This window comes from Aedes aegypti, chromosome 3 (assembly GCF_002204515.2).
Source record: "Aedes aegypti strain LVP_AGWG chromosome 3, AaegL5.0 Primary Assembly, whole genome shotgun sequence".
NCBI classification, from domain to species: domain Eukaryota; kingdom Metazoa; phylum Arthropoda; class Insecta; order Diptera; family Culicidae; genus Aedes; species Aedes aegypti.
The window spans coordinates 235,903,513-235,923,088 of NC_035109.1; positions in this window are offsets into that span (position 1 = coordinate 235,903,513).

Here is a 19,576-nt window from a genome sequence, read left to right on the forward strand (position 1 = left end):
ACGGAAGGTGTCTGATTTCGATGCCCGGTCGGCCAGGATCTTTTCGTGATGGAAATTTCCTTGACTTTCCTGGGCATAGAGTATCATCGTAGCTGCTACACGATACACGAATGCGAAAATGGCAACTTTGGCAAAGATAGATCACAGTTCATAACTGTGAAAGTGTTCATAAGAACACTAGGCTGGGTAGCAGGCTCTTTCCCAGTGGGGACGTAATTCCAAGAAGAAGAAGAAGAAGAAGAAGAAGAAAAAAGAATTCTTTAAACTACCGAAGATTAGCGAAACGTCGCGTTCCTTACTAAAACGTATTTCCCATGCAGTGAGTGTAAAATAGTTAAAAATCAATTTTTCGTATGTCGCGAATCATAAACGTTCCCATTTGTTTGTATTTATTATCATTCATACTTGTCATTTTGATTGTTCCAAAACTACTTCAAAAGTGACAAGCATAAATGATACAAACGGTAAAAAAATAACTGGCAACCATGCACAAAATATCTGTACATTACTAATACTAACGCATAGGAGTACACCACTACATTTACATTGGTAGTTTTGGATTCAAGGGAGTTTCACCTTAATGTATTGTTTCGAAGAGTGAATATCCGAATACGATTGAAATTCTGTAGCCTGAGAAATTAACAGGAGGTTGTAGTTACGGGTCGATCCCCCAAGGAATTTTGGAATATCTTCAAAACCAGATGACCAATGTTCAATATCGACACAGATTCTAAAACTAGAAGAGTTTTTTGAGAGCTTGTGAAAAAATGGTGCAAAAATATTGAAAAACAAAAAAGTTATAACGATTTGAATTTGAGTTTTGCGGTTAAAAATGAAGTTGCCGGTAGAGGGGTTAATTGAATATTCTAGTGGGCCAGTTTCTTTATGCAAATTGTGTGTTACAAGGTTTGTGGCACATTGATTTTGGTCTAAAATTGTGTTTAAACGTATAGAGAAAAGAAGAGTGCTGTCGACACCATTTTGCAAGCACCTTTTGTTCGAGCGTCTTTTGTGTGGAGAAAGTTTTTTTTTATAACCAGCAGCGTCCTATAGTGCAAAGAAGTGAAGACAAGCCTATTGTGGCAATTCAAGAGCAGAGTGAGTGGTCGAGATTTTCGACGATAGTGAGTGAAAATCGAGAGAGGCAATAAGGCTACACGTTACACCAACTGAGAGAGAGTGCATGTTGATCGGGTCGGCGACCAGTTGGTGCATTGAGTGCATGCTATTAGTGCATTGAAGCAAGTGTTGCCAGTTATTGCAATTCATCGGAAGGAAGTCAATTCCGGGGATTATCAGGAGATTGATTGGCTGTGTCGATTTTGCTGCTATTGGAATTGCTGTTGCTGCTGATTAGTGCTGCTGGATTTATTTTGGAATCATCGGATTGTGTTTTCTGGAGTTTTACTAAAGGAGTATTTTATATCATCAAAAGGTATCAGGTATGTGTTAATGTTTTTTATTTCGTGTGTTTATTTTTGGGTTTGTCATTTATCGAGCTGATGGTGCACACTTTGTTTTTATTTGTTTTAATAGATTTTTATTTTGTTTCTTTTTCTGTGTTTCAATTTTATTTACTTAAATACAAGGATGTCTTTGACCACAATATGTGACCCTTTTATTCCGGGTACTATTCCCTTTGCGCAATATGTTGAACAACTAGAGTGGTTATTTGTGCATAACAACTATACGGATGATAGATATAAAGCATCGTTTTTAGCTGTGTGTGGTACAGAGGTTTATTCACAATTGAAGCTACTTTTTCCGGGACAAAATTTCAAAGATTTGGCTTATAAGGACATGGTTGAAGAACTCAAGAAAAGATATGACAGGAAAGAATCAGAAGTGATCCACAGTTACAAATTTTGGACCCGGAGGCAGGGACAATATGAAAAATCAATTGATTTTGTGCTGGATGTTAAACATTTAGCCGAGGAATGTGATTTTGGAGCATTTAAAGATCGAGCAATACGAGACGTGTTAGTTATTGGAATCAATGATAGACAGTTGCAAAAACGTTTATCCGACGAGGACGATCTTACCGCAGCCAAAGCGGAGAAAATAATTGTAAACCAGGAGTGGGTGTCAGAAGGAGCAAGCCAGATTAAGAAGGATGACGACAGGAGAGTTAGTGTAGTTAGGTCGATCAGATCGCCCGACCCCTCCGAAATCCATATTTAGAAATAGAAGCAGGAGTAATAGCCGGGATAGATCATTTTCCTCCAGAGACAATTTAAGAGGAAGATATGATATTAGAAGGAACAAAGATTTCGGTAGACAAGCTTATTTATGCTCGTACTGTAAAAAGAAGGGCCACATAAGGAATTATTGCTACAAGCTTAGAAAAGATAGTCCTCTTAAAAACAAGTTTTTTGAGAAGTCTAGTGTTAAATTTGTTGATTCTCCTAAGGATCCAGAGCCCGGAACATCTGGTTTATTTAAGCGGCTGAAGAAAGATATTTAATGTGACAATCTTTCAGACTCCGAAGATGATATGCACTGTATGATGATCTCAGCGATTAACAAAATCAACAATCCATGTTTTGTGGAGGTACTGGTTGCGAGACAAAAACTAACAATGGAGATCGACTGTGGATCGGCAGAAAGTGTAATATCAGAAATTTTTTTCGTGAAGCATTTTAAAAACTTTTCTATGAAGCATTGTACTCAAAGATTAGTTGTTATTGATGGCAACAGGTTGAAGGTTTTGGGTAAGATAGAGGTCACGGTTCAGCTAGCATCATTGAAGCAAAAACTCAATTTGGTGGTACTGAAATGTCACAATGATTTTACACCACTCATGGGGCGCACATGGTTAGACACCTTTTACCCGGGATGGAGGAATACATTTATCACACCTGCAACATCGGCGGCCGGAGTCAACATGCTGAAGGAGGAAGAAACCATTCTGGATGTGAAGAGTAAGTTCCCAACAGCTATTGACAGGGATTTTTCCAAACCAATAGCTGGGTATAAGGGTGATTTGGTGCTCAAGGATAAAACACCTATTTTCAAGAAGGCTTATCAAGTTCCATTGCGGTTGAAACAGAAAGTTTTGGACTATCTCGATGGATTGGAGAAGGATGGTATCATCACACCGATAGAAGCCAGTGAATGGGCTTCTCCGGTGGTGGCAAAAGTCAAGAAAAATCAAGACATACGTCTAGTTATAGATTATATGGTTTCAATTAATAAGGTGTTGATTCCAAATACGTACCCATTACCTGTCGCCCAGGACATTTTTTCTACGTTATCGGGTTCCAAAGTTTTCTGTTGTTTGGATTTGGAAGGAGCTTATACCCAACTGTTGTTGACGGAGAGATCAAAAGATTCATGGTCATTAATACTATCAAAGGGCTTTATGTTTATAACCGGTTACCACAAGGAGCCTCACCGAGCGCTTCAATATTCCAGAAGGTGATGGACCACATACTGAATGGGCTTGAAAACGTGTCATGTTATTTGGACGATGAACTGATTTCTGGGAAAGACTTTGAGGATTGCAAGAGAAATCTTTATTTAGTCTTGGAGAGATTAGCTAAGGCTAATATTAAAGTCAAATGCAAATTTGTTGTAAATAATCTCCCGTATTTTGGCCACGTTCTTACAGATCAAGGCTTATTACCTTGTCCGGATAAAGTAGAAACTATTCGTGAGGTGAAAGCCCCACAGAATGTTTCGGCGCTGAAGGCATTTTTGGGACTGATTACGTACTATGCAAAGTTTATTCCTAACTTGTCTTCAGTGTCTGTATGCATTATTGAAGAAAAATGTTAGATATGTATGGACAAATGAATGCGATAAAGTTTTCAATCAATGCAAACACTATTTGTTGAAGCCAAAACTTTTGGAATATTTTGACCCGGAGAAGCCAGTTGTTATCGTAACGGATGCATGCAGTTATGGTCTTGGAGGTGTTATGGCACACGAAGTTAATGGGCAAGAACGTCCCGTGAGTTTCACCTCTTTTACATTGAACGACGCACAGAAGAATTATCCCATACTACATCTGGAGGCCCTGGCAGTAATATGTACTGTAAAAAAATTCCACAAATTTCTATACGGAAACAAGTTTACTATTATTACTGACCATAAACCTTTGATAGGAATTTTGGGTAAAAGTGGTAAAAATGCTCATTCCGTTACACGATTACAACGATACGTTATGAAACTCGCAATATATGATTATTACATTGTTTACGGCCATCTTCGCGTATGGGAAACGCAGATTTCTGTTCTAGGTTTCCGCTTCCTCAGTCGGTGCCAGTAGGTTTAGACCGTGCTTATGTTAAAAGCCTGAATTTCACTGAGGAATTCCCAATAAATTACAAGGAGGTGGGTAGTGAAACAGAACGAGATGAACTCCTAGTGAAACTTTTGCAGTATTTACATAATGGATGGCCGGAACGAATTGAAAGAAATTTGTTGAACGTGTATTCCCATCGGGTTGTTATTCCGGACTCCATGAAACAGCAGGTAATGAAGATGCTACACATGAATCATGCAGGAATAAGTAAAATTAAACAATTGGCCCGAAGATCAGTGTATTGGTTCGGAATGAACAGAGATCTGGGAAATTTTGTTAAATTTTGTAGAATATGTAATGAAACCACTCCCCTTTCAAAGAAACCTCCGTACTCTGAGTGGTTCTCAACCACCAAACCATTCAGTCGCATTCACGCCGATTTTTTCCATTTTGATAGAAAAACATTTTTGGTTGTGGTAGACAGTTTCACAAAATGGATCGAAATTGATTACATGAGACAAGGTACAGATCATGAGAAAGTGATAAGAGTCTTCCTTGGCATTTTGCGCGTTATGGACTGCCTGACGTGATGGTAACTGATGGTGGTCCACCTTTTAATTCAGGTATTTTTATCAATTTCTTTGAAAAGCAAGGAGTAAATGTTTTAAAAAGCCCACCATACCATCCGGAAAGTAATGGGCAAGCGGAGAGAATTGTTCGTCTTGTTAAGGCAGTATCCAAGAAATTTTTGATAGATCCTGAAGTTAAGTGTTTAAATATAGAAGAACAAATTTCGCTTTTCCTTATTAACTTCAGGAATACTTGCCTCGGAGAAGACAACAAATTTCCATCTGAGCGGTTACTCTCGTACAAACCCAAAATATTATTGGACTTGTTAAACCCAAAACACGGTTTTAAACATAACTTGACGAAATCAAATGATGATATACAAGAACGTTAAAACAAAAGTCAGGGTTAATCACCTGACAATTTCACCAACCTTAAAAAAGGAGACCTGATATATTATAAAAATATTAACAAATCCGATGCTAGAAGTTGGATACCTGCCACATTTCTAAAACGACTTTCTTCAAATATTTTGCAGGTGACTATTGGCAGTAAAGTTGTTTTGGCGCACAAACGCCAGTTAAAAACTTTGCCTGTTTCTCGCCGAAAAACCTCCAAACTTTTGGTTTTTCAAGGAGAGGAAAACGAAGATCAGGTGTATCAACCACAGCAAAGCATGGCAATAACAGCAGTAGCAGCAATAGTCAGTGTATGCGATCCAATAGCAACAATGTTTTACAAGGCAACAAACGGAAACGAGACGATATTGAGGACGTTGATTCAGATTCAAGTTCTGATTTTTACGGTTTCGCTGCCGATTCATTCATTTTTGCGGGGGAGGAGATGTTTGTGAAAGTGAAAATATTGGAATTAGAAAATCGAAAAGAAAATCAAAGAAGAGAAAGCATGATGATTTTATTTATTACTAGAAAAGAATGTATACTCATTTATCAATTGAAATAATTGTTCGAGTTAATTAAATTTTAAATGAATTATTATACATGTAGTGAATTATAATATGTGATAAACATTGCATTGAATGCGTTCTGAAGGACTTACTATTGTTATAAAAATTAATGAATTATACGTTCTGATATAGTTAATTAGATTTCAATATGAGATACAGTTCTCTTGAAGACATAAGGAGTTGTAGCGACCAACGGATAAGAGGTAAAATCGGACAACACCAACCAGGCGAAGAGATTATTATAGGGTGTGAGAGTTGAGAGAATGACGAGAGTGAATTGAAGGATTGGGCCGAGGTTAACTCTGTATAAAGAAATAGGTGAAATAAATGATCATTCGTTGTTGGACTGAAGGCTAAACTTAACGTGTTTTTAGATTGCTCGTAAATACCGAAAGTCTTAACTAAAGATATAATAATTTTGAATAGAATGATGGTCCAGATCAAAGAAAATTCAATTTTTGCCAATGAACAGTTCGGATTCTGACATATATTCGACAACTTATCTACTTTTACGTGTAACAAATTTGATTCGATCCAACAAATCTGAAGGATATTCTACCGGTCTTGCTCTTCCAGACAAAGAAACAGCATTCGACAGTGTTTGGCATGAGTGTAAAACTAAACTTTCCAACATTCATTGTTAGAATAATACAACATTATCTGTCAAATCGTACCTTTCAGGCTAATTATCAGAGCTCCAAAAATAAAACACACCCCTACAAAATTTATTCTTTCGATCATTTGACTATTCAAAGCAGCTACATTTCGAATTCAATAAGCGAAACACTCAGTTTTTGTTATTGAATCTTCAGAAATTCTATATTAAACACAGATTTGCCTTGCAGATCTTTTCATTGTGAGTAGGAATAACTTCATTAACTACATATCCAGTTGACATTCAACACAGAACAGTGTTAGGTATAACCAAGTGCAATTCAGATCGCAAGGGATAGCAATCACTGCAGTTGGCATAAATTGTCTTGAGTATTGGGATTATTTTCCACCATCATCAGCGGAACAGGACCAACTTCAAATGGTGCTGATTCATTCTACTTAGGCACCTATCATTCTACTTAGGCACGGTACCGACTGTAGTGAATGATGGAAGAAAGCAATGTTGCACGTACCAACAAATCTACAACTTCCTCTCCGTCGGTTTGCGGTGGCCAAAGTGAGCAGGGATTTAACTGATCTCAACGATGGTATTTCTTCTGTAAGTGGCACCACTTTGGCAGTTCCGTTAGTTTCGACGGCTCTCTCTCTCCGTGTAAAGTTGTTCGCTCCCAATCAGATGGCGGAAGGCGTAGGCGACTGTTTTGCTGTCGCAGCCAGACATCCGTTCACAGATTAGCTACCACAGCATAACCACACTGAACCAAACCATCCTTCTCAAAATGAATGAAATATGATTCCCTCTGCTGAAGCAGATGATCCTTCTATTTATGAATGGTTCAAAATTTCGTATGAATGTCATTAAATATTTTTTTGGTGTCTAAAAACTTGTCAGTCGATATTGACTTATCCACCGGTGTACTGAATTCACTAAGTCGAAAAGTTTTGACACTTACCCGGGACATGCTTCTGAATGGTCTCCACTTGTTCTAGCTGTGTTCGTGTTAAAATTCTTGAACCGAGAGAATTCGATTCACCGGTGAGTAAGTTCATCGGGATGATGGTACATCGAATGAAAATTATTTCGAAAGTGTATGAAAAGATTTTTGACAGAACTTCACTGCTCATAAAGGCATAATTTTCCCATATGAATAAAGTTAGCATTGAGAAAATAGCGCTCAAATTTTGAAATTAGTCTTGTCATACAAATATTCTTTTTTTTTCTAGTACATTTCTACATGTCATATTCATTTAACACAACCGTACAGATAACTTATTTTGCTTCTATTGATCATCAAAAATTAAACACAATCCATGTGTTACAGTTGCTATTTGGGTTGAATGTTCATATAAAGACTGTTATGCCTTTATTTTTCAATATGGGACTGCACCAACTTCATATTTTTTCTTTAATTATTATATGCATAGTAAAGTATACATTGAAATATGAAAGCTGGGATGAAAAAAGGTGTTGCTGCGAAAATCCATATGAGACAGTTATGCTTTTATGGGCAGTTCAATAACTTAATGAATTTTCATTGTCCATTAGATCAGAACATTTGAATTTGCCGATAATTAAGACGGATTCCGGAACTTCATCCAATCATAATTAAGACAGCCTGTTTAGGAGCAAGCCAGGCAAAAACATACAAAAATTATAAAAAAAAATCATCCGATTCCATATAAAACCAAGACCTCCAAAAGGAGGTAGTAAATTTACTCTTTCACGAAGATACCCGAGACAAAGGTTTAAGATTGCAGCATACTTTGAATGCAAACGTTTCCCAGTGAGTAGAAAGGCCCAACCCAAAGTGACCTGTTCTTGTACAACTGTGAACCTGTGGATAATATATGGATTGAAAAAACTGTATGTGGATTATGGTATGGAAGAAGGTCGACAAAGAATCACATTGAGTTGAATGCTCTCAATGTGATTTTTGGCAGTGAATTTTAAATGTTACAAATATATAAATGTCATTATCCTCTAATTAACAGATAATTAAAACTTTTTCTAAGGAACAAGCTTCTGTTCAACTTGAGAATAAACAGTTGTTATAAACACAAAATCCAGATTGTTTTATGGTTGTTTTTCAATAAAGCAGCAGTGTTCAGAAACAAAAAGAAAGTTCTCAAACATTTCAATGCAAAGTCGAAAAAATTGCTACGCTTACAGTGAGTGATCATTACCATATTCTGTTCAAGTTTAACTGAAGAATATTGTTGCAACAATAACACAAGAGGACAATGCCTTCATTGCTGCGTGAGGCTTGACAATTAATTTCCTGAAGGAAGCAATTACCGTGAGAGCTGTTGAATAAGCCAACGATTCTAAAGTCTGTTCCGCTTGGAATTTTGCCGCTTATGTTTATTTATTGTAGTGCCCCTAGAACTCGCAGCGAGTGGTTAATATTTTATCGAGATAAATACACATGTTCAAAGGTTATAGAAGATAGAACGCGAGAGACATGAATGAATTATGCATACTTACTTTACCACACATATATGAACGCGTTGCCTAGTTCCGAGAACGTTCATGACATGACATGACGGTAGTTCATTTTTGACAGTGCACTTTTTTGAGCGTGTATTGATGTTATAATCCATAACATTAACTCCACATTTGTGCGGCCTTTTCCCACTTTAAGTCCAATTTAACTTTAATTATACAGCTGTGCTAGCTTTATGTACATCGTTTATTTGCTTAAATTACAGTTTGAGCAGCATGGTAATTTGGGTTGCTGTTTTTTCGTATTGAACATTGAATCAATGCACGAGTTCATTAGTTTGACGTTTGAGCGGAGGCGAATTCACCAGTTACCATGGTCCCGTAAATAACACGGCACCGCTCAAACGTCAACTAGTGAACTCGTGCATTGGTCCATTATCTTCCTTTATTTGAATGCTTACCATACGATTGCGAATCATTCACTATCAAATCTTGCTGTATGATTATCTTCCGATTTCCGACTGCGTTCCGTTAAAGGTTTGCGATCAGTTTTCATGTGACAACAGTAGAAGATTTTGGCTCAGTGCACCACCGAGTAACTAAAGTAGGAAATGCTCCGTCTCAGGCTCGGAAGTAGGCTCACGAGGAATGAAAGATTTATACCAACCCAGGTGTCACAGCAGCTTTGCACGTGACAGGTAATTCTAGAGCTTGTCCTGAAGAATAAATTATGACGATTGGAGTGTGATTATGGGGTAAACTGCCAGGGGAATGGGCTGGAAATGAACGCTTCCAGGTTATGTGTGTCTGGCTCGGCTCAGCAGGTGGTTGAGAGTGTGTTGTCTGCTTTGTGGCTAAACAGAACCGACATCCACCGCAGTCGGAGATTGTCTATCGTCTTTGGTGTAGGCGATATCAATATGTAGCAAATGGGCGCAATCTGATTGTTGAGAATAAGAAACACTGTTTCTGTCACACCAGGTGACAACTGTAAATTACTTGGAGCTAATTATACGCCAGAGTGGATAATACACATTATAGGATTTAATCATGTGTCGATGACCGTGTTTAAAAAACAAACTTCAGTTCCTACTCCGAATAAAGTTTAGTGCTGAAACGTGCTACTGTTAGGGAAATTCATTAACTTTTTCCCATTTAATCAAATTGAAATCTCGAAAAACGATGGATGTCATATTCGAATCTTCTTCCCCAAGATGAATAACATTAATAGATTTAATGATTAGGAAATTTTGTTACAGTTTTTGATAATTTTATTACTAACTAGTGGTATCGGCAAAATTTGTTTTTCCAACAAGTAATGCAGCCCACAGACGCTCAGACGGTTTGACCAACATCGACTCCACCCCCAAGTTAGTCAAACCGACTTATGTTGATACAACCGTTTGACCGATTGTCAAGGTTGGTTGCAGCAACACGATATTTCTTCGTATGTTTTTAGACTTACCGAGAGTCTAGTGAATATGTAATTGTTATTTTTTTGAATGCTGTGACTGTGAGGGAGAATCTTTTCGCGATTTTCTGGCAATAATCGCAGTAAGGAAGAGAAAAACTTTCAACATTTATGTACCGGAAGAATTTAAGAGGAATTCCATTTATAATTCGTACAAAATATTCCGGCAAAACTCAGAAATCATGACGGGTCTCTCTCGGGAAATATTCTGAGCAGTTATTGATATGGGAATGGCCAAGGGATTTTTTTTTCAAACTTACTATCCAGAATCTTTCATTCGTTTCCTCTAGTTATTCTGCTTTAAAGTTTTTCAAGGAATCCCTAAGCTATACTAAGGATTCCACCAAGCTCTTTTTGGGATTATACCACGAATTTTATCAATTCCTTTAGAAATTTATCCACAGATTCAACCAGAAATCCCTCCGGGGACATACTTCAGGCATACCTTCAGGTGGAATTTTTCCAAAGATTCCTTTAGAGGTTCCTCTGCAAATTATTGTGGATTTCAACCACTGATTCCTTCAAAGATCTGTCCAAAAAATCCCAAGGAATTTCATACTTCAGGCATACCTTCAGGTGGAATTTTTCCAAAGATTCCTTTAGAGGTTCCTCTGCAAATTATTGTGGATTTCAACCACTGATTCCTTCAAAGATCTGTCCAAAAAAAACTCCAAGGCTGCCTCCTAGAATTCCTCCAGATTGTTATAACAATTTTTTCAAAGATTTTTAAGAAATTTCTCTAGAAGTTAGTTCTTAGGATTCCACCACGCGTTACCCAGGAATCGCATCATGAATTCTTTCAGATACTTTTCAAGGGATTTCTCAAAACAAATCATCACCAGAAATTCCCCCAAGGATTTCACCGGGACTTTTTTATGGGCTTGCTTCTAGGACTCCTCCTCAAATGCCTCGGAGTTACACCAGAAAATCCAACAGGAATTTCTTCAGCGATTTTTTCTAGCATTTTTTCAACAGATTTCTCCAGGGATCTATACAAATAATTCCCAAGGGATTTCTCCAGTGGTTCATCCAATGCTTCCTTCAAGAATTCCACCAAAAAATCCTCCAAAGATTCATTTAAGAATTCCTCCAGCGAAATTTCCTGAATTTCTATACAGATACTACCCACAATTTAACCAAGGATTCATTAAGTTCCTCCAGGGATACTTCCAACAATTCTTCCAAGACTACCATCAGGAAACCTTCAAAGATTTCAAGAGAAATACTGCAAAAAAAAATCATCAAAACTTGATCAGCAGGAGTTCCTTTGGAGATTCCACTTGTAATTTTTCGAGAGGATCCCCCAGGTTATCCTTCGGTATTCCTCTAGAGAGAATCTTCAAAAAAAAAATTTATAAACTCCACCAGTGTTTCCTCCAAAGATTTTTCCTTGTATCTCTGAAGGGACCCTACGAGGCATTTGTCCTGGGATTTCTGCAGGAATTACTTCAATAATCTAATATAAATTTCTTCGAGGATTCCTAAAGGAATTTATCCCTCAATTCCATCCAGTATTTCTTGAAGGATTTTTTCCAAGGAATCTACCAGGAATTACCTTAGAGAATCTTTCAGGGATTGTTTTTAAAGTTCTTCCAGATATATACCAAGGAATCTCTCCAAGAAACTCTCTAGGAATTAATCTATTGATTTCTTTGGTGATACCTCCAAGAATTTCTAAAGATATATCTCCATGGAATTTTTTTTTCAGGAATGAAAACAAAAAATAATTTAGGTCTACTTTAGGGATTTATCCTAAGGCATTTAGAGAAAGGTGTTGTTTGAAACTCTGAGTAAATATCAGTTAACTCCCTGGAGGAATTTATGATAATACTGAAGCACAAATCTAGTAACACCTTTGAAGTATTTTATGGCTGAACTTCTGGCGAAACTCTGGTAGTTTTTTCTGGTGCTAGTTCTAATGAAAATCTGGTGATATTCCCAGTGTTGACGCTAGAAGAACTCTTTGTGAAATTCCTTAAACTCGCGAAAAATTAGGTACAAGTGATATAATTAGGGAAAATACTGTTGAAGTATCTGAAGGAATTACTAGTGGAATCTTTATAGGAAATTGTGGTCAAATCGCATAGGAAATTCATTATTGGATCAGAAGGAATTCCTGTTTTGAATCGCAGTAGTAATTCTTGATGGTGTCACTGGATCATATACTGGTAGATTCCTAAATTACAGGTAAAACTATTATAATAAATTTCTGGTAATATCGCCCCTACGAATTCCTGGAGTTATTCCACGAGAAATTCCTTGAAAAATCCGGAGAAATCCCTTGAGGATTTCCGGGATTGATTCCTTAAGGAAATCTGGGAGGAGCCCCACAATGAATTCCGCGAGAAATCCATTGAGAAATTCCGGAAGGAATCTCTTGAGTAATGCCGGTAGTGGAAAAGTTATAAGAAATTTCTGATAAAATCCTTGGAGGAAATCCTGATAATCTTCGAGAATCGTTGGAGATTTTGCTGGAGGAATTCCTTGAGGATTGGTTCCTTGAGAAACTTCGGGAGATATCCCTTGACTAATTCCGGGAGGAATTCCAGGAGGACTACCTTGAAGACTTCTTGGAGGTACTTCTAATAAAATCCCTATTGGAATTCCTGATAGAATCCCTGGAGGAACTCCTGATGGAATCCTTGGAGGAATATAAAGATATTGTTGGTCGGAACTCCTGATAGAGTCCCGATGAAATCTCTAGATGAACTCCTCATGAAATTTCTGGAGGAATTCCCGATAAGTTTCCTGAAAAAACTCCTGATAGTATCTATAGAGGAACTTCTGATAGAATCTCTTGAGAAATTTCGGGTGAAATCTCAGAAGAAACTCTTTATGGCATCCCTGGAGGAACTCCTGATGAAATCCTTGGAGGAAATCCTAAATTTATTGTTGAAGGAGCTCCTGATGGAATCAATGGAGGAATTTCTGATGAAATTCATAGAACAACTAGTGATAGAATCTGTGGAAGGAATTCCAGGGGGAATCTCTGAAGGAATTGCTAATGGAATCGCTGGAGAAACTTCTAATGGAATTGCTAGAGGTATTGTAACCGTTCGTAAAACGTAAAACTATACTAGAGATTATTAGCAAACACGGTGGCTTAAGCGCCACTCTCAATGAGAGACCACCTGTCGTTTTCAGATTAGCCCGACGTTTAGAGACTTTTCTCTCTGGGAGAGTTTTAAACGGTTCTTGGTAAACAACTCTAGAAAATCAAACGCAAGAATGACTTTTACTCCTCCACAGCTAAGAGTTGAGGATGCCTACTCAAATGAGCTAATAAAATGGAACGAAACGTTATGTAAGTTAGTGAGTAGTTTTATTTAAAGCATAGTTAAACGTAACGTAACGTAACGGAACAAATAGCTAATCTCTCTTCAAAACTGTTTATTTTAGGAAACGATTCACCATTCATTCGGGTTGGACTAGAAAAAACCGTACGGAATGGAAAAGAGCAAACATGGCCATGTAAAATAAAGCTCTTCACGTACCTGCGCAGGCTTTTGGCGTTAACTCGATGATGGCTCGTTGACGGGAAACGAAACGTTGGCTCCGCAGACTCGATGATGGTGATGATCGACCTGGGCGATGGAAGCTTCCGATTTCGAACTGTTCACGAGAGTAAGACGGCGATTTCGCCGAGTAATACCCGGAGAAAGCTCTCAGTTAAAAACTGTGGAAATTTCCATTGAACTCTAAGCTGAGAAGCAGGCTCTGTCCCAGTGAGGACGTAATGCCAAGAAGAAGAAAAACTTCTGATTCTCAGAGTAATCACTGATGGAATATCCCTGTAGGAGCTCCTGATAGAATCCCATGAGGAATTCCAGGTGAACATTCGGAAGGAATTTATAAAGGAATTCTTACAGAAATTTCTTGATAAATCACTGGACAAAATGTTGATTAAATTTCTGGAAGAACACCTGGTGGAATCATGAAGGAGTTTTGGAAGAATTCCTAAAGATGTTACAAAAGGATTACCTGAAGAAATTCCTGATGGAATCCCTGTAGTACAAATCCAGGTGCAATCTATGGATTTTTTGAATCACAGGTGAAACTGCTGATGGATTCTCTGAAGATATTTCTGGATCCCAAGTAGCACACGAAACATCTTTCAAAGAAATGCTTCCCAAAAATGGTTTCAAAGATGTATTAATAAGAGCATCGGTAACATACCTTGTTCTAGTTTCGTTGCATATTAATTAAAAGCTCATAAGGTTTCATTGGCCCAGATAGCCGTAGCGGTAAACGCGCAGCTTTTCAGTATGACCATGCTGAGGGTCGTGGGTTCGAATCCCACTGGTCGAGGATCTTTTCGTAAAGGAAATTTTCTCGACTCCCAGGGCATAGAGTATCATCGTACCTGCCATACGATATACACATGCAAAAATGGTCAATCGGCAAAGAAAGCTCTCAGTTAATAGCTGTGGAAGTGCTCATAAGAACACTAATCTGAGAAGCAGGCTTTGTCCCAGTTGGGACGTAACGCCAGAAAGAAGAAGAAGAAGGTTTCATTGTCGTTCCAATGAGCTTGCATTTCACCCCTTGTGTGACGTCTAACATTATTGAAACGGCAAGATTTGTTGTGAATGTCCTCTGCAAGCATCAATTAAGTCAAGTTTATCAAGATGTGTTCTGTAATTTTTGAAACAAACACTTGCAACATCTCCAAAAACGCCAATTGCAATGTTATGTTTCTATATACTTTAATTTAGAGCATCCGCAACATAACTTCATTGCATGTAAGCTGCGTTACACTACCCACAACTCAAGAAGATTCATCCCAGTTGCGTGAAAGTTGCACTAAACTACGTGTTTGACAGCCGAAAGTTTGTTTGTTTCAATCAAGTTGCAATATAGTTGAGTTGCACCTCACGTATAGTGTAACAACGAAAACATGTTCTAGCATATGTTATGCGAAAGTTTTTGCAAAAAAATTAGCTCTGTGGAGCGTGTTCATATTTTGCCAGTAATGAACTTGTATTCAGAAGGGTGCAGTAAAATAATAAACAACAAATCAATGCAGTCGCTTATGTAGTGCATTGGTGAGGCAGTTTTACGAAGAGCTGGTGGAGTAGTGGGTAGAGGAGAAGATTGATGATCTAGGAGTCGGGGGTTCCATTCTCGTTTATATTTTTGTTTTCATTTTTTTACTCTCAAGTATTTTGCAACAAATATGCATTTTCTCTATAATATAAATATGTTGCAAACAGGCTCCACTTTTTGCGCCTTTTGGGTTGCTATTTAGTGCAGTTGTAAGTCATATTTTTAACGATTTTCATCTCTGGTTAGTTTCAAGAGATATGTTTAATCTTGAGTTGAAACAAACTGTGTTGCTTGGGGAGAAATTGGTTGAGGAATAATTAAAGAATCCTTGGTGAGTTTGTTAAAGAAAACGGTTAGAGATAGTTGGAAACGATAATGAAATATATAGAAACAACTCAAGAGCGTGCATTTGATAGATCACTATGGCATCGACGCTGCGTAAATTCACGCAATTTGACTTTCCACCCATTTGCATCGGCAGTTCATGGGGCGTCGAAGCTTCAATTTGACATGATGACGTCGGTGTTTGTGCAACATCCCTACATACGGTACGATCGGTTCGTCGAACATTTGGCTCCATCCACCGGTGGTTTGAGCAAAATCAAACTCGTTTGATTTTGGCCGACTGATTCGTCAACCGTCAAATTGGTTTCACAAACTGTCAAATCGGTTCGTCAAGCAGCATCACACACGGTCAAACATAACACCAACATGAGCATCAACCTGGTGGGCGGAGTCAATTTTGGTCAAACCGACTGAGCATCTGTGGGGTGCATAAGATGTAGTAATACGTCATGTTATCCCTATACAAAATGACACTACTACTACTTTCTAGCGTTACGTCCCAACTGGGACAAAGCCTGCTGCTTAGATGAGTGTTCATATGAGCACTTCCACAGTTATTAACTGAGAGCTTTCTTTGCCGATTGACCATTTTTGCATGCGTATATCGTGTGGCAGGTACGATGATACTCTATGCCCTGAGAATCGAGAAAATTTCCTTTACGAAAAAATCCTCGACCAGCGGGATTTGAACCCACGACCTTCAGCATGGTCATGCTGAATAGCTGCGCGTTTACCGCTACGGCTATCTAGGCCCCTAAATGACACATCAAATTCAATTTTATCTTATCCCGTTTTATAAATTATTCCATAGACTTTCCTAAACTTTTTCTCACACAATCACGTCGCATCCCTTCTCCAGAAAAGCTTACGTCAATCCGTTCATTTGCTCTCAAGCCATGTTGCGACATACAAACACCACTCCATTTTTGTTTCTATACCGTGGTGAATCAAAATCCGGACGGTACCAATACCCGGACACTCTCGTAATTTTCATCGATTAATGGTGAAATTTAACGAGTATACGTTCATTTTAGTTTATATTTTCTACTATGAACATTACTGATCATTGTACATTCATTTGTAATCTAGTTACTTTTGCAAAATAGGGAATAATAACGAAAACAGAAAATTGCTTCAGTCAAATATCTTTTCTCTGCTGTGCAAGTGATTTTGAAGGTAGCGTCGACGAACGAACCATAACATGTAGTGAACGATAATATTTCAGAATTTTACAAATAATTTTTCTGTTTCTAACATGTTTTGTTCACGAAGTGATAGGGTAGATGTACCAATAGTGGAGGTACTAAGCACGATTGAACTTCAATTAACCGCTTGAATTCAAGAAGCGCAATTAATTTACATGTTAATGTTTTAACACGACCATTGACTTAATGAGAAAAAATATTTCATCGCAGTAATCCACGGCTTGTCAGTGAAACATAATACCTCTACTATTGGTACACTGTTCCTTTAGTTGCGGTATATTTTTAATTTGTGTTCAGTTGCGGTATACGTTGTTTTCTTATGGGATCCTCCACTATAGGAACACTTTACCGCAACTATTGGTACAAGCAAGAAAAGTTTTAGCAATTTCAGTGATATTTCATCAGTTTTAAAGCAATTTGAATGCTTATTTCAACTACTCCGTGTATCAACAAGCCAATACGTCGATTGGCAGTGTCGGTTCTGTGGCTAATGTAATAAAACAGTGAAAACGGCACTACCGCAACTAAAGGAACACCCACAACTAAGGGAACACTCATCCTAGTTTAACAGTTCCGTGGTATCACATTCCTGAAATATGCAGTAAATATCTGCTAAAATTGAAGAAAAGTGTCTGTCCGGTTTTGGAGCCAAGTGGGTTTAAATCCGGACATTGAATATAAACCGTATATTTTAATGGTGTAAGAACATTATCTACATTAAAAACGAAAAGAAAACATCATAAAACTATCGATATTTATGGAATGAGAGTTCAGACCAATGCGATGCACCGTTTTGTGTAGAAAAATTGTAGAAATCAGTGATGGTTGCAACTCGAATCACAGGCGTTTCAGGTCTGGTAACCAGATCATAAATTATTTATACATTTCAATAGCTTTCACTAGTACAGGATAAATGCATTCATAAACTTCAATACACAACTAAACTTCAAGAAAATTACGTGATTATTTTAATAATTCTATGTTAATATGCAGCTGTCCGGATTCTGATTCAAAAGTGTCCGGCTTTATAGACATGATTTGCAATAGGTGTCCGGATTTAAGGACAAGACAACCCTAATTGTTTTAACTGTTTTCATGATAAAATCTCAACTTTTATCGGAAATTTTATCAATTATACTTAGATCTGGCATAAAACCGTTCGCTGGATAGAAAAATTTCAATTTAATATGAAAAACACTTAGCAAAAACGGAGGTTGAAGATTTGTGCCTTCTTAAGCGTCCGGATATTGATGCACCACGGTATATAGATGAGCAAAAATATAACTTCGTTACTAAATTACAAAATTTCATAGTATTCTGTTATATTCCACTGGTCAGATTCACTATTCAGATCCCTTTTAGGTATGGGTGTTTGAGTCGGAGTGACGTCGTGGGAAATTTGATTTCTCAGCTCCACTGTTTTGCAATCGCTGCCATCCATGCGATTCATACTACTGGAAAGCAATGGAATCCGAACAATGTATATGCATAATTGTACATACGCACGATTCGATGAGATTTACCGGAATTAATTGTGTTCGCGTCTAGAATGCATAGATTTTGTACTGGGGCGTTGTGTTAGGGGCCATGCAGCTAGGTATTAAAATTTATTCATTATCCGATGGGGTTGGAAAGGGATAACGGGTAAATGGCAATGAATAATTTATATTAGTTAGGCCTGCGTTGTGTGTATAGTAAACAGACACATTAGTTCATGCCGAGAGAACTATATAGGGATTGCTGTAGCGCCATGTTAGCTGGAACTATGGATTAGCTATTTATTGTCATCTAAGCGTTATGAATTTTCCGGTACTGGTTGGAAAGAAAAATAAATGTTTTGATATGCATTCAATGGTGTTTTCTTGTGATAAATTTGAAGTAACGAGGTATTGATTATTTCAATATAGGGTGCCGGTTCCATTAGTGGACTACCTAAGCTATAAAAAATCATAACAAAATAACGAAAAGTCCTAACAGAGATCTTTTGGTGTCAACAGAAAGATTTCAACCTCTACTATATGGGAAAAATATAAAAAGAGTGATAAAACTAATTTTTTAACATAAAATCGTTTGAGCCACTATTGGTACACGTATTCCAGTAGTTGCGCTAGTGCTCCAGTAGTAGACGTTCGGGAATGATACAAGGAATTTTAAACAAAATGGTAAATTTTTACATAGGTTTAACATTTTTCCCTCGGAACAGCAACTAATATCTTTTGAATGAACCATAAAGATCATCTCTGGGACTTTTCTTCATTTTTATACATCCATTTGAAAAACTGCTTTCAATCGTTGATCCACTACTGGAACACGACGGCTACTATTGGTGCAAGGGAGCCATTTTTTTACGTAAACTTAATTATTTATATGACTTTTTGATAAGATAAAAAGCTGAAATTTGACAAATCGACTAAACTAGATGCGATCTATCCACCAAAAATAGCACATTTCGTTTTTATCGAAAAATGTACGTTTTATTCCATAGTCCAATCTACTGGTACATTACAACCATTGGTACCGGCACCCTATTGATATTTATTTTACAGTCCAAAACTAGGAGACTTCTGAATAATATTTTGCAGTAAGAATTATTACGAAATTCGAAGCTTTCTTTTCCCATGAGTTATGCAGAAGCAGTTTCATCGACCCGGACACATTCCAATTCACTAGA